This window comes from Bufo bufo, chromosome 8, assembly GCF_905171765.1.
Source record: "Bufo bufo chromosome 8, aBufBuf1.1, whole genome shotgun sequence".
Taxonomy (NCBI): Eukaryota; Metazoa; Chordata; class Amphibia; order Anura; family Bufonidae; genus Bufo; species Bufo bufo.
The window spans coordinates 188049889-188075550 of NC_053396.1; the positions used below are offsets into that span (position 1 = coordinate 188049889).

Here is a 25662-nt window from a genome sequence, read left to right on the forward strand (position 1 = left end):
GTACATGCTGGTCAAGTTACACCTCTGGCTGAAGGGAAGGGGTTAGGTCAAGAATTTGGATTGAGGGGGGGTGCTGTTTCAATTTTTGCCTCAGGTGGCACGAAGGCTATGTGTTTCCCTGTCCCTTGCCACAAAGTAGGGGGCCCAAGCTGAACTCTTGCACCAGGGCCCATGAGCTTTTAGCTACGTCCCTGAAAACAGTGGTCAGCATACTGCTTCTTACCGTTCGGCATCATATTTAGTTTATTCTGCAAGAGTTTGGTAGATTAAAAAACTAATAAACCTGTGATGGACCCTCACACCAACAAAGTCTGCTTGTCATTCTTTTTCTTTATTGGGGTAGCGGAAGACATTCAGGTTTTTGGTTTGGTACAATTCTCGGCAGTCTAGTGGACGCCATAGTGTATGGCAAAGGCGTCCTTGACTGTTGAGATACTGGTGGTTTAGAAAAGGCTGGCACTAAAGGGCTGTTTAGGTGGTTCAGTTCACAGGGGAGTAATGTGCCTCTGTGGATTTCTTGACTGTGTGTTTGTGGCCACCAGCCCCTCCTACCCCCTTTTATTAACACATTAGGTATCGCCTCATTCGAAATTATCTGAATTATTAAAATATTTATAAAAATGTCATGTAAGCTGATTGCCGTAATGAAAATTTCAACCCGCAAAAAACAAGCTCTCCTATAGCTTTGTAGACCGAAATATCTAAAAGTTATGTCAGAAAATGGTGATGCAAATATAATTTTGATTATAATGAGACTTCTGCTGTATAGGAATACTTACTACTAGTAAGTATTACTATACAGCAGAAGTCTCATATATTATTATATATTTTTTGTAACTGGCCATGCAGCTCTATAGTGTATTGGTTAACATTCTTGGCTGTAATGTAGAAGGTTGTGAGTTCGAACCCCACCAAAAACTTATCAGAAATAGAGGCTAAATTAGATTTAAATACACTGGGTGTCCCAAAGCACTGACTTCATACAGGTGAAACTCGAAAGATTTTAATATCGTGCATCCATTTATTTCAGTAATGCAAATAAAAGGAATTGCATTAATGCAGCTTAAAATTAGAATTTTGTGAAAAGGTTCAATATTCTAGGCTCAAAGTGTCACACTGTAGTCAGCTAATTAATACATATCCCCTGAGCAAAGGGTACCTCAAAATTGTGACTTTGGGGTTTCATAAGCTGTAAGCCATAATCATCCAAATTATAACAAATAAAAGCTTGAAATATCTCGCTTTGCATGTAAGGAGTCTATCTCATATGTTAGTTTCACCTTTATGGTTGCATTACTGAAATAAATTAACTTTGCACGATATTCAAATTTTTCGAGTTTCACCTGTATATGGACATAGCTATATATGGAGTCAGAGTAGGAACTCCTAAGCAGAACTAGAGTCCCGACACCCTCCCCTCTTCAGAGCAGGGGGTGCCTGGTTTAATGCTCAGGTTCTCCCATTGACTTCCATTGTGCTCGGGTGCTCTGTAGTGCGCCCGAGCATCGGGAAGTGTTCTACTCGAGCACACAAGCATTTTGGTGCACGTAGTAGATAAAAAAAAATGTACAAGTTTGGTATCCCTGTATTCGTATTGAGCCACAGAATGAAAACGTTATGTCATTTGTAACACACAGTGAATGCTGTGACGTCAAAATCCCCAAAACCTTGGTGGAATTGTACTTTTTTTTATTTTTTATTTAACCACACAGGTTTTTTTTCCCCATTTTCCAATAACAGACATGGTAAATTGAATGGTGCTTATCCCCACTAAAATAAGCCCTCATATGGCTATATGAATGAAAAATTTAAAAAGTTATGGCTGTTGGAACGTAGTGAGAAACAAAACGAAAATTCAAAACCAAAAATGGGCCCCTGTACTATATGCTCTGAAAACAATACAAATAATGAAGAACTTTCAAAAACGAACTGAGAATAAATATCAAAATGTACACATTAAAATTGTAAATGGCTCTGTTCTGTCAAATGGAAAATTACTGAAAGAACAGTAATGATTTTTGTAAACATGAATCCTTTTAAAAAAAAAGAATATTTTCCATATTGTAAAATCGAAAAACGATACAAATATATACTATGAAACGGATGGTATCTCACTTTAAACATGTATTATGGTTAATACTAGATGGGCCGAACATGGTGGATGGATCAAACATGGCCGCTGGATTATTGTCATAAGAGATAGGAGCCTGAAAACTAGTAGCTGCCATATAATATGTTAGCTAAACAGAGGCTGTTGAAGGTATGGGGTTTGGCTGGTTAGGTCATGGCACAATATGCAAATTATTGCTGTTGTGTAGGGTTGAGCGAACCCGAACTGCAATGTTCGGGTTCGTACCCGGACCTGAACCCAGACTTTTTCACTGAAGTTCGGGTTCGGTGTTCAGATGATTTAATTATTTTCCGTTATAGCGGAAAATAGCATTCTTAAGACAGACTGCTACATAAAATGGCCATTGAGGGGTTAAAAAAAATAATAATCACCTCATCCACTTGATCTTCTATCTTCAGGACCTGCAAAAGGACCTGCGATGACGTCACCGCGCTCACCACGTGTTGAGCGCGATGACGTCACCACAGGTCCTGCTGAATGAAGATAGAAGTTCTACCTTGTTACGCTGAGCGCTCAGGGTCCCCTGCTGGCCTCGGAGCGCTCACAGCGTATGCCCCCAGGCAGCACTCCAGCGTCTCGGCGTGTGCGTCCTCGCTCTCTAGGGCGCGCGCGCGCCGGGACTCTTAGATTCAAAGGACCTGTGCACCAGTGATTGGTGCCTGGTCCAAAGGGGTTATTAAGGGTTAAGGTTGTGAGAGGCAGTGCTGACTTCATTAGGCTGCACCTGTGCACTGCCCATTTATACCTTCTCCTCCCACAGCTTTCTGCCGGATCTTTGAGCCTTGTGCCTCAGAGAAAGCGTTCCCTACAATGTTAGTTTGCCTTACCTGTTGCCGTACCCGTTGCTACCGTCCACTCGCCTTTGAACCTTTGCCGCCTGCCCTGACCGCTGCTACGTCCGACTACGCTCTTACCTTCTCCCTGTGTACCACGCCTTATCAGCTGCCAGAGAGGTTGAGTTGTTACTAGGGGACACGACCTGGTAGTTACCGCCACGGCAAATCCATCCCGCCTTGCGGCGGGCTCTGGTGAAGACCAGTAACTGCTTAGAACCGGTCCTCTAGTACTACCCGCGCCATCGCCTCTCTGGTCCAGAGGATTCACTACCTGTCCTGCCGGTTCGTGACAGTAAGATCCGGCCATGAATCCCGCTGATGTTCCCCTGCCAAGCCTGGAGGACCTCACCACCATTGTGGCCCAGCAGGGTCAACAGCTGGCCCAGTTGACCGCTATGTTGCAGCAGCTCCTGCCTTCTCTGCAACAGCCAGCTCCTCCGTCTGCTCCTGCTGCATCACCTCCGCCTGCAGTTACCGCCGGTTCCAGAATCCGCTTGTCCTTACTAGACAAATATGACGGAGATCCTAAGCAGTGCCGTGGGTTCTTGTCGCAGTGCTCTCTCCACCTCGAGCTTCTGTCCGACCAGTTTCCTTCTGAGCGAGCCAAGGTAGCCTTTATACTCAGTTTACTGTCCGGGAAGGCCCTGGCCTGGGCTACACTATAGGACCGCGCAGATCCTGCCACCGCTTCCGTCTAGAGCTTCTGCCTAGAGTTCCGGAATGTTTTTGAGGAGCCTGCCCGGGTTACCTCCGCAGAGACTGCCTTACTCAATTTGACCCAAGGAGGTTCTTCCGTGGGTGACTATGCCATTCAGTTCCGCACCCTGGCCTCTGAGCTGAACTGGAACAATGAAGCCCTTTGCGCCACCTTCAAGAAAGGACTTAACAGTGAAGTAAAGGACGTTCTGGCTGCACGTGAGCTTCCTTCCACTCTTAGTAACCTCATCTTGCTGGCCACTAGGATAGACAAACGTTTCGCCGAAAGACAAGAGGAACTCCTCCTTGAAAAGGGAAAAGCTCGTCCTAGACGCTTTCCTCGTCTGGCTCCCGTTTTTCCGCATCCACCTCAACCCGCTACTGGGTTTTCCGCCGTGGAAGCCATGCAGGTGGATCGGTCACGCTTGACTCCGCAAGAACGAAGCCGCCGCAGAAACGAGAACCTGTGTCTGTACTGTGCCAGTACCGAGCACTTCCTTAGAGATTGTCCTCTCCGTCCACCGCGTTCGGGAAACGCTCGCACCTAGTAAGCGTGGGAGAGGCGTTGCTAGGTGTGGATTCTTCCTCTCCACGTCTCATCATACCCGTGCAGTTGATCATCTCTTCCAAGTCCTCTTTCTCCGCAGCCGCCTTCTTGGATTCCGGTTCAGCTGGCAACTTCATTCACGCCTCCTTGGTTGACAAGTACCGTATTCCAGTAATCCATCTACCCAAGCCGTTTTTCATCTCTACTGTTAACGGTGAGAGACTCTCAGCCACCGTGCAGTTCCGTACCCAGCCTCTGCAGATGGACATCGGAATATTTCATACCGAGACTTTAGAGTTCTTTGTCCTTCCCTTCTGTTCCTCCGAACTCCTCCTGGGTCTGCCGTGGCTTCAACGTCATAGCCCTGTCCTGAATTGGTCCACCGGTGAGATCCTGCGTTGGGGCTCCTCCTGTTCGGACCGCTGTCTCAAGCCTGCTCTGGTCAAACAGAACCCGCAAGTTTCTCCGCCTTCTGGGCTGCTCAAGCCATACCATTCCTTCACGGATGTCTTCTGCAAGAAACAAGCTGAGGTTCTTCCTCCTCACCGATCCTATGATTGCCCGATTGACCTGATACTCGGTTCTACTCCACCTCGGGGCAGAATTTATCCTCTCTCACCTCCTGAAACTCTTGCCATGTCCGACTATATACGTGAGAACCTACAGAGAGGATTCATAAGAAAATCTTCTTCTCCTGCTGGGGCCGGTTTTTTTCTTCGTGACTAAAAAAGACGGCTCCCTCCGCCCCTGCATTGACTACAGAGGTCTTAATAAAATTACCATCAAGAACCGTTACCCTCTGCCTCTAATCTCTGAACTATTTGATCGTCTCCGAGGGGCTAAGATCTTCACTAAATTGGACCTTCGAGGGGCCTATAATCTGATCCGTATCCGTGAGGGAGACGAATGGAAGACCGCCTTTAACACAAGGGACGGCCATTTCGAGTATTTGGTGATGCCCTTCGGCCTCTGCAACGCACCTGCTGTCTTCCAGGAATTCGTCAATGATATTTTTAGGGACTTACTTTACACCTGCGTGGTCGTATACCTGGATGATATCCTCATCTTTTCCTCCAATTTGGATCAACACCGGGTCCATGTGCAACAAGTTCTTACTCGTCTTAGGAGAAATCGCCTGTACGCTAAACTTGAAAAATGTATTTTTGAACGGACCTCCCTGCCTTTCCTGGGATACATTATCTCAGCCCAAGGACTTCAAATGGACCCAGCCAAACTCTCGGCGGTTCTGGATTGGCCACGTCCCTCTGGTCTCCGAGCCATACAAAGATTTCTGGGCTTTGCGAATTACTACAGGCAATTCATCCCTCACTATTCCACTCTGGTAGCTCCTATCGTGGCCCTCACTAGAAAAGGAGCTAACCCCAAATCCTGGCCTTCCCAAGCCGAGGAAGCCTTCCAGTCCCTGAAATCCGCCTTTGCCTCTGCACCCGTTCTCTCTAGACCAGATTCCACCAAGCCCTTCTCTCTTGAAGTGGATGCCTCCTCAGTGGGAGCCAGAGCTGTCCTCACCCAGAAGTCTTCCCGGGGCAAGACTTCAACTTGTGGCTTCTTTTCTAAAACATTGTCTTCCGCAGAGAGAAATTACTCCATTGGGGACAGGGAACTGCTGGCTATTAAATTGGCACTGGAGGAATGGAGACATTTACTCGAGGGCGCCACACATCCTGTGTACATCTTCACGGACCACAAGAACCTGGCTTATCTCCAGTCTGCTCAGAGATTAAATCCCCGTCAGGCTCGTTGGTCTCTGTTCTTCGCCCACTTTAACTTTGAGATCCATTTCCGTCCGGCTTGTAAGAACATTAGGGCAGATGCTCTGTCTCGTTCCTCTGATGTGGTGGGTGACGAGTTAACACCTCAATATATTATCCCTCCAGAACGCCTTATTACAGTCGCTCCCGTGGACCTGCGCCTTCTTCCTCCTGGCAAATCCTACGTACCTCCACGTCAGCGGCTGCGAATTCTCAAGTGGGGCCACGCCTCCCCTTTTGCCGGTCATCCAGGGGTGCTAAAGTCTCTCCAACTAATCTTCCAAAGGTACTGGTGGTCTTCTCTGGAGAAAGATGTCTCGGACTTCGTCTAGGCCTGTACGATTTGCGCCCGGGATAAATCGCCTCGCCAGAAACCGGCGGGTCTCCTCTTGCCTCTACCTGTTCCTGAAGTTCCCTGGTCTCACATCGCCATGGACTTTATTACAGATCTTCCCTCCTCCCATGGCAAGTCCGTTATTTGGGTCATGGTGGATCGCTTCTCCAAGATGGTCTACCCTCTGCACCCATGTTGGCCAAACAATTTTTCCAACACATCTTCCGTCTCCATGGCCTTCCCAAACATATTGTCTCGGATCGTGGGGTACAATTCGTCTCCAAATTCTGGAGGGCTCTATGTGCTCAGCTCGGGATCAAATTGGACTTTTCTTCTTCGTACCATCCTCAGTCTAACGGCCAAGTAGAACGGGTGAACCAGATTTTGGGTGACTATCTGCGTCACTTTGTATCCTCACGCCATGACGACTGGGCTGATCTACTTCCCTGGGCGGAGTTCTCCTACAACTACAAACAATCCTCTGCCTCTAACAAGTCTCCTTTCCTTGTTTTTGGCCGTCATCCTCTTCCACCTCTGCCGCAGTCTCCCATTCCTTCTTCTGTACCTTCCGTTGACAGTCTTGTACAGGATTTTTCCTCCATCTGGCGAGAAACCCACGCTGCTCTCCTCAGGGCTTCCGCCCGTATGAAGGTTCAAGCTGACAAGAGACGCAGATCTTCACTGGAATTTCGTCCGGGTGACAAGGTGTGGCTCTCCTCTAGGTACATCCGATTTAGGGTCCCAAGTTACAAGTTAGGCCCTCGTTTCTTAGGACCCTATAAAATCAAGAGTCGTATCAATCAAGTTTCTTATCAGCTCCATCTTCCTCCCTCCCTCCGAATCCATAACTCCTTCCATGTCTCCCTTCTTAAACCTGCTGTCTTTAACCGTTTTTCTCCCAAGCTTGTTTCTCCCACCCCTGTCGCCGGTACCTCCGATATATTCTCTGTCAAGGAGATCTTGGCGACCAAAATCTCCCGGGGCAAAATATTTTTTTTGGTCGACTGGGAGGGCTGCGGTCCTGAGGAGAGGTCATGGGAGCCGGAGGAGAACATCCTGGACCGCAGTCTCATCCGCAAGTTCTTCGGTACCAAAAAGGGAGGGAGACCAAAGGGGGGGTACTTTTACGCTGAGCGCTGCGGGTCCCCTGCTGGCCTCGGAACGCTCACAGCGTATGCCCCCAGGCAGCACAACAGCGTCTCGGCGTGTGCGTCCTCGCTCTCTAGGGCGCGCGCGCGCCGGGACTCTTAGATTCAAAGGACCTGTGCACCAGTGATTGGTGCCTGGTCCAAAGGGGTTATTAAGGGTTAAGGTTGTGAGAGGCAGTGCTGACTTAATTAGGCTGCACCTGTGCACTGCCCATTTATACCTTCTCCTCCCACAGCTTTCTGCTGGATCTTTGTGCCTTGTGCCTCAGAGAAAGCGTTCCCTACGATGTTAGTTTGCCTTACCTGTTGCCGTACCCGTTGCTACCGTCCACTCGCCTTTGAACCTTTGCCGCCTGCCCTGACCGCTGCTACGTCCGACTACGCTCTTACCTTCTCCCTGTGTACCACGCCTTATCAGCTGCCAGAGAGGTCGAGTTGTTACTAGGGGACACGACCTGGTAGTTACCGCCGCGGCAAATCCATCCCGCCTTGCGGCGGGCTCTGGTGAAGACCAGTAGCTGCTTAGAACCGGTCCTCTAGTACTACCCACGCCATCGCCTCTCTGGTCCAGAGGATTCACTACCTGTCCTGCCGGTTCGTGACATACCTCCATTCAGCAGGACCTGCGATTACTTCACCGTGCTCATCACATGGTGAGCGCAGTGACGTCATCGCAGGTCCTTTTGTAGGTCCTGAAGAAAGAAGACCTGCGCGATTCAGGCTGTGCGATCAAGTGGATGAGGTGAGTTTTTTTATTATTTTTAACCCCTCAATGGCCATTTTATTTATCATTCTGTCTTAAGAATGCTATTATTTTCCGTTATAACCATGTTATAACGGAAAATAATAAAGTGAAATTCAGGTCCCTATTGACTTTAATGGCACCCGGGTTCGGGGTCAAGTTTGGGTCCCGAACCCGAACTTTCACGGGTTCGCTTATCCCTACTGTTGTGGCCTGCAATTTCCTGAACATGGCCCTTTTGTATGAGAATTACATAAAAAGGCCACGTGGGGCCAATAGTTGACCACTATATACATATACTTAACTTTAACCCTTGCATCCTGAAACTACATATGAAGAGTATCTCGTGGTGCAGCAGGTGAACGTCAGTTGGATCCAACAAACTGATAAAAGAGGAGAGAAAAATGGTCATGGGGCATTCCTGGAGTGACACAAGAAGAAAGCAATGCCGCCCCTCCCTGGTTGCGAACCCACCTCTTCAACCCCAGCCACTCTTCTGCCCCACAGGTGGAAGAACCCTTCTTGTGCCATCTGCTTTTCATCATTCTAATACTGATGATATGTCATCAGGAAAATCCAGTTCTGCATCTTGCTGACTTTTCTCATGGAGACTGCAAAGGATGATTTGGAAAAAGTAAAGCTAGCAAAAGATGAGGAGGGTCGTGATTAACATCAGGCCCCCCTAAGGGGTGCATAAAAAAAATGATTTCCATATTCTACTACATACTACTTCGATAGCCAACTACATGGAAAGGGAGGGATTGTAGTGCCAGTAGCTTGGCCAGGTGCACGTTCAGCTTCTGCGCCGTTGGATGAGTGCACGCATACTGATGTCTTTTGCAATCACCTCAGTGATCGACTGCTGTCGAAACGAATGATGAGGAGAAGGAGGAGAAGGACCATCAGGAGCAATAGTCGACACTGAAGTCGATGGGAAGGAATGACAGCTTCCTTCTGCTGATGTTGATGAACCCTGACTGCTGGAGAGGAGGTACGGTTTCCTATGCCACTTTATAGTGCCGCTCCATGTGTTGATGCAGGGCCGTCGCGCCAACATTAGCACCCTGGGCACGCCTCACCTTCTGCCCACACATCCTGCATACCACCAGGCAAATGTTCCCCAGCGACCTGGTGAAAAATTCCCACACTGGCAAGTATGGCATTTTCCCTCCACCACTGTGTTATGCTTGCCTGCCGCTGCTTTTATGAACCCGTGCACTGCTAGAGTGTTCCTCATGGGTAGTCTCCTAAGTAGCAGACTGTAATGCAAGGCACCAACGAAACAGACCAGTAGGGATGAAGTCAAAGGGGTTTATTAACAAAATAAACAAAGTCCAGGTAAAATTTACTGGGCAAACATCAGGCTAACAAAAAACAAAGGAAAGCCAGGAGTAGTCCCGATCCGTGCATAAGTCTCTGTGCAACTTGCCAGGTAAACGGATGCGTCACGGAAAGTCCCGGGTCCTGGGTCCCACTGGAACGGACGGAGTCCCAGCATTCTTCAGTCAGTAGCTAGCAGTACTGACCTGCACCTGGATAAGGAAGGATAACAGTGGGCACTGACCGACCTGGGAGGCCACCTTTTATGTGCCAGGGCGCCAAGTGTCCACTCCCCATAGGTCATGATCCTGCCCTACACCTGTGTACAAGGCTTTGGTCGGTCATTAGTCAATTAGACCAATGCTGGCCCCCTAATTCGCTTTGAACTTGCGGCCAGGTGCTATTCCCTTCGCTAGTCGGCAAAGCGCATAAGAGCGTACGCGCGACCGCGTATACCCTTGCAAACCCGTTTTCGAACGTAAAAGCGGATGCACATCAGGCTCTGCGAGAGTGCGCGAGCGCGTCGACATGGACACTGGAATGGAATCCACAATAGGCACCGGAGACAAGCTCGGCCGCAGCGTACTGCCACTAGCCCGGCCAAGCTGTCCCCGAAAGCCATGCGGTCTTCCCCTCCGGCGCACATGTGAACGCATCCCTGCATCGGTTCGCAAAGGGGTCGGAGCTGGTGTATCAATGGAGACACGCGTAACCTGTCCCGCAGCTCCACGAGGACCCTTTTTGGTCACACCGGAGTGCGAGACAGGTGAGGATCTTACACAGACGGTGTACCCCTCCCAGGTTCGGCTGCAGATCTCCCACTGCATCCACCCTGCTGTCTCGGACTCGCTGCAACCCTCGTCCCCTGATGATGACAATGCCTCCTCTTCGTCATGTGTTTTCCTTTATTGGGGTAGTGGGAAGGCGCAGGTTTTTTGGTTTGGTACAATTCTCGGCAGTCTGTGGTGGAGAGTTGGTTACACACAGATGTGAGTAACAGTCTCTATGTACATTTTGCACAATAACTCTACAGACAACAGTCTTTATGCTCCACAGATGCATAACCCCCAACCGTCCTGGATCCAGCTGGACAGTCCCAGATTTCAGCAGCTGTCCCCTGGTCAGAGGACTGAGATACATCCTGCTTTCAACTGTCTTTGCATCCTCAGGAATGGTGAAGCCGGGAGCCGCCAGCTCTCTGCTTTAGGACTTATGCACACAAAGGTATTTTTGGTCCACATCCGATTTTTTTCTGTGGGTCAAATCTAGACCCATTCACTTTAATAGGGCCGCAAAAGATGTGGACAGAACACCCGCGGCCCTGCACAAAAAACTGCACATGTCCTATTCTTGTCAGTTTTACAGACAAGGATAGGACTGTTCTATTAATGGCCGGCCATTCCTTTTCGCAAAATGTGGAATGCACACGGCTTTTATCTATGTTTTACGGACCCGCAAATTGCGGACCGCAAAAATGGCAAAGGCCGTGCGCATGAGTCCTCACCGTACACATTGCCAGTGACCTCACTGCTCCTGTGGGGCTGAATAAAAGAGCACACAGGCTAAGGGATGATGATGATCATTCTCCGGCCCGTGCACTCTTGTGATCAGGGCAGAGAACGCGATGATGTCACTTCTTTGTCCATAATAGAAAAAAGCAGCGGCATTCAGCACATGTCAAAACTTTGGTACTTTATTCTTTTAAAAGGACAAAGCAGTCAAGGATGCGGGTAACATAGCGGACAACGGCTGTTTCGTGCTGCCTGTGGTTTATGACGAAATGCAGACAGCGAGAAGGGGACTCGATCTAGATCTTGCTGTGATATGACGCCATGCCCCTAGTACTGTAAGTCAACAGCACTACAGACCGGAACACCATCTTCAACAGTGTCTAAGGGTACTTTCACACTAGCGTTTTTCTTTCTCGGCATAGAGTTCCGTCCTAGGGGCTCAATACCGGAAAAGAACTGATCAGTTTTATCCCCATGCATTCTGAATGGAGAACATTCCGTTCAGGATGCATCAGGATGTCTTCAGTTCAGTCTTTTTGACTGTTCAGGATGGAGATAATACCGCAGCATGCTACGGTTTTATCTCCGGCCAAAAAAACTGAACACTTGCCTGAATGCCGGATCTGGCATTTTTTTCCATAGGAATATATTACTCCCGGATACGGCATTCAAAATACCGCAATGCCGGATCCGTCCTTGCGCAGACCGAAACAAATGTGAAAAAAACAAATGCCAGATCCGTTTTTCCGGGTGACACCGGAAAGACAGATCCGACATTTCAATGTATTTGTAACACGGATCAGGATCAGTTAGGATCCTGATCAGTCTTACAAATGCCATCAGTTGGCATACGTTTTGACGGATCCGGCAGGCAGTTACGGCGACGGAACTGCTTGCCGGATCACTCTACCACAAGTGTGAAAGTAGCCTAAGACCATCATTTCTGTATTCAGTGTCCTTTCAGGGCTGACCGAACAGAAGGATAGAAAACAGATTGCCCTCAACTCTGTGGACAGGCTGTCTGCAAAAGACATCATGGATAGACATGACAGCTGGCCACAGCTATGACATTACCCATGGTCACACTAATGCACTTAGGAATACTATTCTCTGCTGTGGAAAGTCCATTGCGGTTTTCACAATCCTTTTTCCATCCTCATCATCTTCTACCCACTTTCTTGATGGCTTATTTGAGAAGAAACAATTTCCAAGAACAAATCAAGACTGTGAGAGTCTGCCATTATGGAAAACAGACAGGGTCGGAATGACCCCCCAAGTAGACCATAGGACCCTCCATTGTGACCATGCTTGGACATCAGAAAATCCTCAATAGCAGATGAATATAAATTATGTAGGGTTAATGCACAAATTAACTATTCACCTATTTAGCTAGTGTACGGTGATGACAGTGCTAAAGGATTAATGCTCTGCAGGGGCGGATTGGGAACTTAAAGTGGAAAAAAAACTAAAAGTAACCCATGTTGTAGGTATGACCAAATTTACAGAAGACACGGCCAACACAAATAGCCGTGGCCAGCGATACCATATTGCAGCACAAAAACTGCCCCAGCAGAGCCAGGTATCTCAGTGCAACACAATAAACTGCCCTAGCAGCATCAAAAACCACAGTGCAGCTCAAATAAATCCTCAAAATACCTCCTCAGAAGCTGCCCCTCTATGGTGACCAGTGCCAGCTGCCATGCTACGGCCTTCTACTCCAGTTGCCTTTAGGATGGCAATACAGTTTGATTTAGGAATCAGGAGGGCATCTGTGGTCGCCAGCCAGGTACATAACTACTTGGTGTCCCCAATGGGACATTTTCCTGTTGAGTCTATGGCCAATCCACCCCTGATGCTATGGTTCACTGTTAAAGTTTTTTTTGTTACAATACACTTTGGATCACTTCTAAATTGGTAGAATGTTTACTGAGATGTTCACTATGCACTTTCAGCGGTACAAATCATTGAAGTGACTTTACTATGCACTATGTATTGCAAAATGCTGAGTATAGGAAGGAAATCTTTAACCAGAAATCCTTAGTAATAGTTGCAGGTGGTGGGCTAGCCCCACTTTCCCCTGTATAGAGTTCCTGGCAAGTCAGCGTAGAGTGATGACATGACATGCATGCTGCTAGTGTGGAACCCAGACAAGCTGAACAGGAGAAAATAAATTCTCTTTCAGTGGAGATACACCATCCCTGTGAGTGAAAAGCGGCCACAAAACCAATTTTGCTAAGAACGAATCTCTGAGTGAAAGAAGCATTGAATTTTTGCAGAACATTGAGGACCATAAAGAGACAGTGTTTGGACAGAGATAGTAAAGGTAATGCATGCATATGGCTTTAGACTTTACTTGCATGTAGTTTTGGTTATATTGCTTCTGGCGCCCGCCACACTACTGACACCGACATCCGATCTAGGACTTCACCCCAAGAAAAATTTTAAAAAATTACAGAAACTGAACACCTTTGGTCATTTGGAAAGATGTTGTGTCTGTGGAAAGAGGCTCAGAGAGGGCCAACACAGTAGCCATCCTCTATACACAGTCTTTAAGAACAAACATACTCTGTGATATACTTGTGAATCATGCCTACTGAATGTATTTGCACTGTGACAACCATCATCTATTCAGTAAAAGACAGCCTATATATGAGTGCCTCTAAGGAAAGAAGGGTTGCCCCCTCCCCCCAACTGCATGCATGGCCTAGGAGAGCACTGGAGCAGGGAATAACCATCATGAGGACTACGACCACACTAATTGCCACTCCCACCTTCTCCACACCTTGACTGTGGGCCTGGTGCATCACATGGGCAGAGGCATACTTGGAGACACTGGGTCATACCACCTAAAATTCTCCCCATTCTCCATTCCTGACAGATGTCACACTGATGGGATCAGTAGCAATCAGTCGTTATCTATGTGAGAACCCAATAGCAAATGTTCAATTTCTCTGTAGTGCCGCCAAAGTGGAAATGGAGCATTTCACGGTGGCCACTGAAATGAATTGCTGTCCATGTAATGTATGGACATGCTGGGTCCAGAGAGAGATGCTCTTTGTACATACTTTCTGTTCTGGTAATCGTCCCATTGGAGAGATTCCCTGGTAAGGGTTAAAAATGGATTCCTTCCCAATAGGCATCTTTGCATTAATTATTATCATATAGGTAACAAAATGTAGTAATAGATGAATGTAAGATATGTAACTCCAGTGCGCTGTAACAGAATTGCTCTTAATGAGGGTAATTTACGTCTTCTGGGTATAATATTTGAGCGTCGGCACATTTAGACCATACTTTTCTGGGAATTGTAGGACATTATAGGAATTGGGTGTAGCTGTTGTTTTACAATCTGTCTGTGGTGACGTTCCTGGTCTGGATTCCTGACCCACCCTAATGACATAAGAGAGACCCTTGCATAGTTAACTCAGTCCCATCTCGACCATAGCACTTATAAAATACAGATGTGGTCACCATGTGGTGGTGAAAGTAATAGTGCCTCATGACACAACATATGGGAGGAGACCCCATCCCAATGAGCATTACTTATGCAACATTTGGAACATGCATATGTATCACCAGCTGCTTACATCTCCACCCGGTGGTATAAATATGGGTGGAGATTAAATTCCCCCACCCATCATAGGAACAACTCTGGGTCTATCGAGCTTCTGCTGCAGATCTCTGTCCATGTGCCCTAAACCCCTTCATGTATGGAAGTAAGCTCAGACTGGTTGACCCGGGAGATAGTGAATTCCCTAAGCTCCTGAACCCCTGTGGGCCCAGACATATTTCACTGCTGCAGTTTTGTGGAAATTTACTTATATACACTTCAACTGCAATACAGTTGTGCACAAATTGTAGCAAATATGCTGTAGATTTGATACCGTTTTGTCAGTTTTGCCAGAAATTCAACTAGAAGAAGTTCAAGGACCTTTGGAGCAGGATGGACTCTGGGAGAAGATGATAAGTGGAAGCATGTGAAAGGAGATGAGAGGGAACCCTGGGGTGAAAGAAGAGTTATGAAGACCACTCTATGCGTTTGGGAGAGACTATAGGAAAGCAGTATACTTGTGAAGCAGGGCCGTAACTACCATAGCGGCAGACCATGCGACTGCTATGGGGCCCAGGGCAAGAGGGGGCCCAGTCATAGTTGGGAACTTGGGATTATCTCCTCTTCTACTGGAGGTAAAAACTTGGTCTCTACCCTCTATAGGAACAACTTTTAGCAAATAAGGCAGGGTCATTGAAAAGGGTTTAGGCAGAAACCCTCCTGTCCTGTGCAGGGGCCCTGGTTTGATTCTTGCTCTGGGGCCCTTACTTATCTATGTACGCCACTCAGTTCTCAGTTGCAGTGGCGTAGCGTGGGGGGGGCACCAGACTGCATGGGGGCACTGCCCGCTGGCAAAAAAAAAAAAATTTAATCACTGTGAGTTTTTCCCTCTGCAGCACTGCGCAGCGCCACAGAGTGAGGAGCGGTTTAGGAGCGCGCGCCCTGATGAATCACCAAGGCACGCACGGCAGTATGGGCACTTCACCGATAGGCTCCGCCCCCATTCCAGTCGGGAAAGACACTGCGGAGCCGGAGTAAGAAGAAGCAGAAGATGGCTGCTGCACTGCCGCTTCAGGACTAGTCCAGATCCTGTGTCAGCCATGTCATTCAGAGGTGAGCCCTGTGATAGTCTATGCCAGGGATGCTCAACCTGCGGCCCTCCAGCCAGGGCCGCTGATAGAAATCATGGGGCCCCGTACAGCATACATGACGGGGCCCCCTTCAGCTCCACCCCCTGATCCCTCCTTCAGCCACACCCCTGGCCCCGCCCTTGGCCCCTCCCCAGACGCCGCCTTCTGTAAGCCCTGTAAGGCTTCATTCAGACGTCCGGATGCGTTTTGCGGATCCGATCCATCTATCAGTGGATCCGTAAAAATCATGCGGACGTCTGAATGGAGCTTTACAGGGGGTTGATCAATGACAGGGGGGTAATCAATGACAGGGGGGTGATCAGGGAGTCTATATGGGGTGATCACCACAGTCATTGATCACGCCCCTGTAAGGCTTCATTCAGACGTCCGGATGCGTTTTGCGGATCCGATCCATCTATCAGTGGATCCGTAAAAATCATGCGGACGTCTGAATGGAGCTTTACAGGGGGTTGATCAATGACAGGGGGGTGATCAGGGAGTCTATATGGGGTGATCACCACAGTCATTGATCACGCCCCTGTAAGGCTTCATTCAGACGTCCGGATGCGTTTTGCGGATCCGATCCATCTATCAGTGGATCCGTAAAAATCATGCGGACGTCTGAATGGAGCTTTACAGGGGGTTGATCAATGACAGGGGGGCAATCAATGACAGGGGGGTGATCAGGGAGTCTATATGGGGTGATCACCACAGTCATTGATCACGCCCCTGTAAGGCTTCATTCAGACGTCCGGATGCGATTTGCGGATCCGATCCATCTATCAGTGGATCCGTAAAAATCATGCGGACATCTGAATGGAGCTTTACAGGGGGGTGATCAATGACAGGGGGGTGATCAATGACAGGGGGGTGATCAGGGAGTCTATATGGGGTGATCAGGGGTGATCAGGGGCTAATAAGGGGTTAATAAGTGACGGGGGGGGGTGTAGTGTAGTGTAGTGGTGCTTGGTGCTACTTTACTGAGCTACCTGTGTCCTCTGGTGGTCGATCCAAACAAAGGGGACCACCAGAGGACCAGGTAGCAGGTATATTAGACGCTGTTATCAAAACAGCGTCTAATATACCTGTTAGGGGTTAAAAAAAACACATCTCCAGCCTGCCAGCGAACGATCGCCGCTGGCAGGCTGGAGATCAACTCTCTTACCTTCCGTTCCTGTGAGCGCGCGCGCCTGTGTGCGCGCGTTCACAGGAAATCCCGGCTCACGCGAGATGACGCGTATATGCGTCGCTGAGCGCAGGGCTGCCACCTCTGGAACGCGAATCTGCGTACAGCGGTCCGGAGGTGGTTTGGTTATGTCGAGGCTGCCCGGGCCCCCCTGCCAGCCGGGCCCGGTACAACTGGGCCAGCTGTACTGGCCTATCAGCGGCCCTGCCTCCAGCTGTTGTAAAACTACAACTCCCACCATGCCCTGCTGTAGGCTGATAGCTGTACAGTGTCTGGGAATGCTGGGAGTTGTAGTTTTGCAACAGCTGGAAGGCCGCAGGTTGAGCATGCCTGGTCTATGCCCTACCAAAGTCCTCCCCATTACGAGGCACCAGGTGTGAGAACTGTCAGCACTGTGGACTTTGTGTACATGGACACACCTCATATGTGAGACATGTGCAGTGGGACACAGGGCTTCATATGCCCCTCTGACAGGATTATTGCTTCTGTCATTGTAAGGTCATGAGAACAAAATGACAGGTCAGTGGTGCTTGTACAATGGTAGAAAACATATTTACTGTGATCTGATCCTATATGAAATGTGCAGGACCAGGTAGTCACCAGCCTCCAAAATGATGTATTCTGCACAACTAATGCACACAGAACCGAACTGAGGAACAATATAAAGAAATGAAAGATGCCTTTCTACTTGTTGTACATCCTTTGTATTGCGGCCTTTATTTCTGACAGGTAATTAAAGGGGTTGTCCAAGTTATTTTTATTGATGACCGATCCTCAGAATAGGTCATTAATATCAGATCGGCAGGAGTCCGACGCATGGCACCCCCGCTGATCAGCTGGTTAAGGAGACGGCGGCGCTCCGTGCCCGTGCAGCCTTCCCTTCACCTTCTCGCCGTCGACAGTGCAGAGGTGAGCAGGTGCAATTACAAGCCGCCCATTCACTTCAATTGGACGGGATTAGCAAGACCCTAAGGCCTCTTGCACATGACCGTCTGTCCCCCCGTGGCCGTTTTGCGGCCCGCATGCGGTGGGTCCGCAATACACAGGACACCGGCCGTGTGCATTCCGCATCACGGATGTGGACCCATTCACTTGAGTGGGTCCACAAATCCGGAGATGCAGTACGGAACCACGGAACGGAAGCACTACGGAGTGCTTTCGCGGGGTTCCGTTCTGTGCTTCCGTTTCGCAAAAAGATAGAACTTGTCCTATCTTTTTGTGGAACGGACCGATCGTGGGTCGCAATCCGCATGCGGCTGGCCCACGGTCAGTGCCCGTGCATTAGCGGACCGCAATTTGTGGTCCGCAGCACGCGTTCGTGTGCAAGAGGCCTAAAGATGATTGATTATGGGGGTCCCTGCATCAACATCGAGATGGTGGGTCCCTAATGAAAAAGGATATTTGCGGTTCTGTCTCTGCGCCTAGAAGTCACTTCAGCCACCTGATTCCTCTTTAAAAATAAACTGGATAGTTTGATAAATAATCTACCCAGTTTTTATATGAACATAGGCTGGTTGAGATAGTGTGTGCTACCTATCTGTATGTAGTGCAGTCAGTTTACTGTGCCATTTGTGCAGTGGGTGGGGGACTAGGGGCCCACCTTGCTCAGGAGCCTACTAGGGGATTCACCTTTTAGCCTGTGGGCCAATCTGAGCTTGACCCTCCCTACTTTGTTGCTGTTCTATCTTGATAGTACTATTTAGCAGGCTCGGACTGGCCCACCGGGGAGCCGGGGAAGTACTTGATGGGCCCCTGCCTAGTTACAGTATACATATCATATTAAATCAGCAGCGGCAGGCAGCCCCAGCTTTCTGATGGTAAGCGTGGGTGGGGCTATTGGTGTTAAGTGGGGGGCTGCGGCAGGGCACAGGGAGATGATTGCTTTCATTGTCGAAGCGCTCATCTCTATAGTCATCTGTATAGATGCTGTGGGGCAGGAGAGAGGCGTCTCCCTTCCCCCTTCCTCTGACAGGCTGCAGGCACTAGGCCACTGCATCGCGCCGCCTGAGCTGTACAGCGCGGGACACAGGCCGGAAGAGGCCTGATGGAGGTAAGTATAAGTGTTTATTATTTTTAATATGGTATAATACAGGAGAGGAGCGCTGTGGGGGCACTTGTTACTGGCACATAATTGGGGGGGCATCTATGGAGGGTCACTTCTTACTGGCACATGATTGGGGGGCACTTCTTACTGGAACATGATTGGGGGCATCTATGGGGGGCACTTCATACTGGCACGTGATTGGGGGGCATCTATGGGGGGCACTTCTTAATGGCACATTATTAGGTGGCATCTATGGGGGAAATTCTTACCGGCACATTATTGGTGGGCACTGTAGGGGCATCTATGGGGGCACTTCTTACTGGCACATTAATGTGTGGCACTATAAGGCATCTATGGGGCATGTCTTACTGGCACATTATTGGGGGGCACTATGGGGGCATATACTGAGGCCACAAAGAAGGGGTATTTTATATGGGGGGCACTATGGGGGAAAGGGGGAGAGAAAGACTATAAGGGCATCTACTGAGGCCACAAAGAAGGGGTATTTTATATGGGGGTCTCTGTATAGGGGCATTTTATACTGGGACACATTATGGTGGGTACTATGGGGAAGGGGGGAGAGGAGTACTATGGGGTCATCTACGGGGAGGCACTAAGAAGGTGTATTTTATACTTGGAAATTATGGGGGACACTGAGGACATCTACTGGGGCACTATATATTGGGCATATTTATACTGGTACATTATGGGGGGCACTAGGAGGAAGGCGGGACAGGAGCACTATGGGGGCATTTACTGGGGGCAATATACAGTGGTATTTTATACTGGCACATTATGGGGGCACTATGGGGACATTAGCTCAACTGGGGGCATTGAAAGGGGGTATTTTTTGCACTGGCACACATTATAAGGGGGGATTTTTGTAATGTCACATTATAAGGAGAATTATTACTACTGGGGGGGGCATTATGGTGGGCTTTATTACTACTGGGGGTCTATGGGGAACATGATTACTAGTATGGACACTATGGGAGCTTTATTACTTCTGGGGCCCAGTGGGGACATGTAGGAGCACTATTACTACCATGTGTGCTCTAGCAGAGAATTATTCCTATTGGTGGGACTTTTGGGAGCACTATTGCTGTGGGGGCACCATGGCACAGTATCAGCTTACCACAATTATTTTTGGGGGACGTTATGTTTACACTATTAGTGTCAGGGGCACTATTTGCTGGGCGCAGTTATTTTAGGGCACTGTGTGCCAATAATTATTGAAGGGCACTATCTGCATGATACTACTATTATCAGGGGATTCATCTGTTTCTGCAGTATAATATTGGGGAGCACGGCAGGTGGTAGGATGATTTGTCCAGAAGATGGGAGGATGATGGAACAGTAGTAAACTAAGATTTTTTTTGTCGAACTGTAGAAATGAGAAATGGCTGAAAAATGGTGGTCTAGTCTGAAAGGAGAAGATGAGGAAGGAGAACATCTACATCAAAGGAGACGTCACTGGATGTAAGAGGTATGGGGCGCTGTATTACCCTGTATGTTCTGTAGTTATAGGAGGGTGGATATATATTTTTGCCCACCCTGCCGCATCCTGGCCCCACCCTTTAGGTCACACTGTGCGAGTTCTGAAATCTGGGGGCTCATTATCTGTACTCAGAGAGTTATCACTGTGTTATCTGTGGTGTTACGTATGACTGCAAGTGATATCTACTACATTATCTGTAAAAAGGGGCGTGGCCACACATCGGGGGGGCGCAATACTTGGCTTGCCCTGGGTGCTGGCAACTCACGCTACGCCACTGCTCAGGAGTACTCTGAGCTGTGGATGTCTCTTCCTGTACCACACTATTCTGGGAACTGGCAGACCATGTCCTTAAGTACCGGTGGTTCTGTGTGTACAATGGCCCGGTCACACCAACACACTCTGCAGACTATGGGTCTCTCCCTTTCAATTGTGCAGATATGACTCTCTCAGAAATATACTACTCACATATACCAGGACAGGGACTTATATTTTCTATTGCTGTGATTTGAGGACCTGTTCAACTTAGTCATGTGACCACTGGTCCTTCAGCATCCTTTACTTACATCTGTATGAAGGTCAGAGCAGCTTGTTAAGTTAATAGAGGGTCGAGGTAAAAAATTTATAATGAGAGTGCATACTTAAGAATTGACTAGGAGTAATCAGGAGAGGACCTGGGTGCATACTGTTTCTAAGGGGTCTAAACGGTGGTGAAATGTTGACACATGGTTCATCTCCATTCTTCTGATAGACCAGAGGGGGTTAATAAAGGCATGATTGTTTATTTCCATCACCCTAGTGGCTCTTTGGAGTTAACTCTTTTTAAATAGTCATGACAAGGTCCAGCATCATAAGTATAATAATAATATTCTATGAAATAGTGAGTATTTTGACAAGGACTGTCTGGTATAATCGGGGTTGGTGCAGATCTTTTATGGACCTAAGGTCTCTTTCACACTGGCGTTACTCGTTCCGGCAGGCTCTATGGGAACAGCCTGCCGGATCCATAACTACCACGTAAAGCCTTGCACGCAGCGGTTTTTGTCCGGCTGCCTCTTGTTGTATTTGTAGTGCTGCGGCCAGATCTCCGCCGGTCCCCATTATAGTGAATGATGATGTGCAGACTGCAGGCAGCGCACGGCTGTACACGGTAGTTACCGATCCAGCAGGCTGTTCCCCTGCCAGTATGAAAGAGGCCTAAATCAAGTTGTCTGTGTCCACTTCTGTGATAGGCAGTTTGGCCTCATTGACATAATCCCATGAGCAGACACATCACTGTCACTAGACTAGCATGTTCTACTCCTGAGATATCCTATACTACTGTGAATTGGGAAACGACTCAATTAATTCCATTTAAGAGCCAAAGTATGTCCAAACTCATAAACATTTCACACAAAACGTTTTACAGCAGAGTAATTTAATAAGTTGAAGTGAATCATTGTCTCCATCTTATTATAGAATCAAATGTACTGGTAATTCTTATCATTGTGCTGACCCACAATCCTCAGCACATGCTTGGGTTATCCCAAGTATTTCCCTTTTTTAAGAAGACAATTGCAGCCCAAATTTGGTTCAAACAGCTCAATTTTACTTAACTGTTTACTTAACAGCAGTGCGCATGTGCCATCTCCCTTCTCTCTTTCTGTATGAGGCTGCTGTCTATGGCAAAGCCCATATCTGATCTGAAATTGATGACCTGAGGACAATCCCTTTAATAATCACGCAAGGTGGTACTATTCTATTCTCCAGATTTTTAACAAATCTTGGTTCCTCCATCCCTGTTGGACCTATGAAGGGAAGCATACTTATCTTCTCCCCACCACTAAGTTCTGGCTCCTGTCCACTGCCGAGTTTGTCGCGCTCCAGTCCTCTCTTATGTATATTTGCTTTCGCAGCTCCAGTCATCAGGGAGCCAAAATTTGTTAAAAAACTGGAGAACCAGTTTAATGTTACTGAACTTAAAAAGGACTGAAGTTGAAAAGTGGTGTTTATGTTGTTATATACTTTCTGTTTATTTGCACAGGAGCCATACCCATGGCCCACAAGTCTCCACTTAGATTTCACTCATGCTACTCTCAAGAGCCCTTAACTTTACTAACCATATTCCACTCCGTTTAGCCTGCTGCGCCTCAAAACCAACTAACTAGGCCACCCCTTAGGCCCCTTTCACACGAGCGAGTATTCCGCGCGGATGCGATGCGGGAGGTGAACGCATTGCACCCGCACTGAATACTGACCCATTCATTTCTATGGGGCTGTGCACACGAGCTGTGATTTTCACGCATCACTTATGCGTTGCGTGAAAATCGCAGCATGCTCCTCTTTGTGCGTTTTTCACACAACGCAGGCCCCAAAGAAGTGAATGGGGTTGCGTGAAAATCGCAAGCTTCCGCAAGCAAGTGCAGATGCGGTGCGATTTTCACGCACGGTTGCTAGGAGACGATCGGGATGGAGACCCGATCATTATTATTTTCCCTTATAACATGGTTATAAGGGAAAATAATAGCATTCTGAATACAGAATGCATAGTAAAACAGCGCTGGAGGGGTTAAAAAATAATAATAATTTAACTCACCTTAATCCACTTGATCGCGGAGCCCGGCATCTCCATGTGTCTCTTTTGTTGAAGGACCTATGGTGAGCATTAAATACAGTTACAGGACCTTTGATGACGTCACTCCGGTCATCACATGGTACGTCACATGATCTTTTACCACGGTGATTCACCATGGTAAAAGATCATGTGACGTACCATGTGATGACCGGAGTGACGTCATCACAGGTCCTTGAACTATAATTAATGCTCACCACAGGTCCTATTCAGTAAAAGAGACAGACGGAGATGCCGGGCTACGCAATCAAGTGGATTAAGGTGAGTTAAATGATTTTTTATTTTTTTTTAACCCCTCCAGCGCTATTTTACTAAGCATTCTGTATTCAGAATGCTATTATTTTCCCTTATAACCATGTTATAAAGGAAAATAATACAATCCACAGAACACCGATCCCAAGCCCGAACTTCTGTGAAGAAGTTCGGGTTTGGGTACCAAACACGCACGATTTTTCTCACGCGAGTGCAAAACGCATTACAATGTTTTGCACTGGCGCGGAAAAATCGCGGGTGTTCCCGCAACGCACCCGCACATTTTTCCGCAACGCCCGTGTGAAAGAGGCCTTAGGCATTCAGGTGTTCAAGCTCCTGCTATAGCTCCCTACTGGTCCCTATTAAGCTGATCTTTATTACAACGCTCATCTGGAGCCAACCGCAGCCTCCCCTGGATTTGAGCTTTGCACCCATTCCACTCCCTTAAGGATGACTTCAGCAGACTGTTCCAGAGCCAAGTTGACAACACAGTTCTCTTCAGCAGCAGCCTGCGCAGAACACTGCAAAGAAACCCGCCTCTGTGGCCTATCCCCCAAAAAGTGGTCGCTACTTAAATACACTATGTGACCTTCTACACTGGTTCTCTGAGGGCCACATCTCACATCTTCCAGCCCACTGCCAACTCTTTAGTGATCATGTTGCTCCATTGCTCAGACCATCACTGCTACTCCCAATAAACAACCCTTCACTTGCTTCGAGCTCACCGCTAACTTCCAGGAGAACAGCAATAGCAATTCCCTTTAGCACCATCGAGAAATCTGACTTGCAACGGGCGGACGCACCCCAGGGCCCTCTATATCGTGCGCGTCCCAGGTGTAGGAATTGCCGAGTGGTATAGTGTGGCCTAAAATGTCTCTTTATGTGTGTCACGGTGATCCTACCTGGATACGGTTGGACCCCAGGCTTTGGCTCCAAAGCAAGAAATAGGGGGAATAATTGAGGGATAAAGGAATAACTTGAGTCCAGACCTTGAGATGAAGTTCAATGGCAGCTTTACTTTGCATAAACGTTCTCCAGAACAGTTTACAGGCTGTGTCTTGGTTCCAGCAGGCTTTAGCATGAAACTGGCAGGCAAACTCCACTCTGCTATATCTGTTTCTCTCTTAATCTGCTGTACTGACAGGCTGGCTGTATAACTCAGCTTCATCTGTTTGCTACACTTCACTTTGTAGTCTGACTCTAGGTTATGCCAGGGAACTTTCCTCCTGGCTCCAGCAGAGCTTAAGGTGCTCTGGCTGGCGTGGGCATGTCCAGCAGAGATGTGCCCCTGCACACCCTTCCCCTAGTTGGGGGTAAACAAGACTGGATCTAACTGGTCTCCACCCTTCCTGCAGGAAAGAGGGCTAGCCCACTTCTCCACAGAGCGGGGTTAGAATTGAATGGAAAGCTCCATTCTACCTAAGTACAGCTCTGCCAAATTTGCTGCCACCTGCTGGTGAACCATGTAAATTACATTTAATAAAACAGTTGCATAGAAATATTATCATTGCACCATATAAAGGACCTGGATGGAAATACACAGATGACATTCAGGTTAGCCCATTAGAGATAGCAGCAGGGTGAAGAAGTGGAAACACCACTGGGGTGTTACAGACTCCCCATTCAGATCAGGGATGCCCAACCTGCGGCCCTCCCGCTGTTGCCAAACTACAACTCCCAGCATGCCTGGACAGCCTACATCTATTAGGGCATGCTGGGAGTTGTATTTTTGCAACAGCTGGGAGGCCACAGGTTGAGATTCCCTGATCCAGATCATCTGAAGTGCAAAAAATCTGCATAAGAAAAGCAATCTAACTACAGACAAAACCAAACCACTAAGCAATCCCAGTATACGGACTGCAAAAGCGAGCATAAGGTTCCCCCCCTTTACACAACGCTCTCCTCACTACACATGTATTTGGGAGGAAGTGTACTAGATATTTCATAGATTTTGTAAGAGCCAAAACACTTGGCTGTTTACCTTGGATACTGATTTGCAGAGTTCCAGCGGAGGAAAAGGATGACATATAACGGTTGGAATCTGGGGCTGTGAACTGTATACATGACATAATATGGTAAGGTATCTGATGAGGCCAGAAGAACTACTTCTTGTACCTGGTGCATGCATGGTGGGCCTGGTCTTCTGGTTAATACTTAATGGATGATTCATGGGTGCAATGGTAACCTGGACAGTCATGTGTAATTGTACAGCACATTGCATGGGGAAAGAAAAAACCTCATCTGAATCATTTTTACATATATAAAGCCATGTCACGATGATGATTTTTTGACTTAAGGAACAGGCCATGTAACCTTTAGTTGCACTGCAGTGACCCACTAGGGAGTGGATGGAAGGT

At 48.0% G+C, this 25662-nt stretch overlaps 1 long non-coding RNA gene across 1 annotated transcript in view; it reads right to left on the reverse strand.

The window, feature by feature from the left end:
- LOC120977349 overlaps positions 1-25662 on the reverse strand; it is a 55008-nt gene that overhangs the window by 28849 nt on the left and 497 nt on the right. The window lies entirely within an intron of this gene.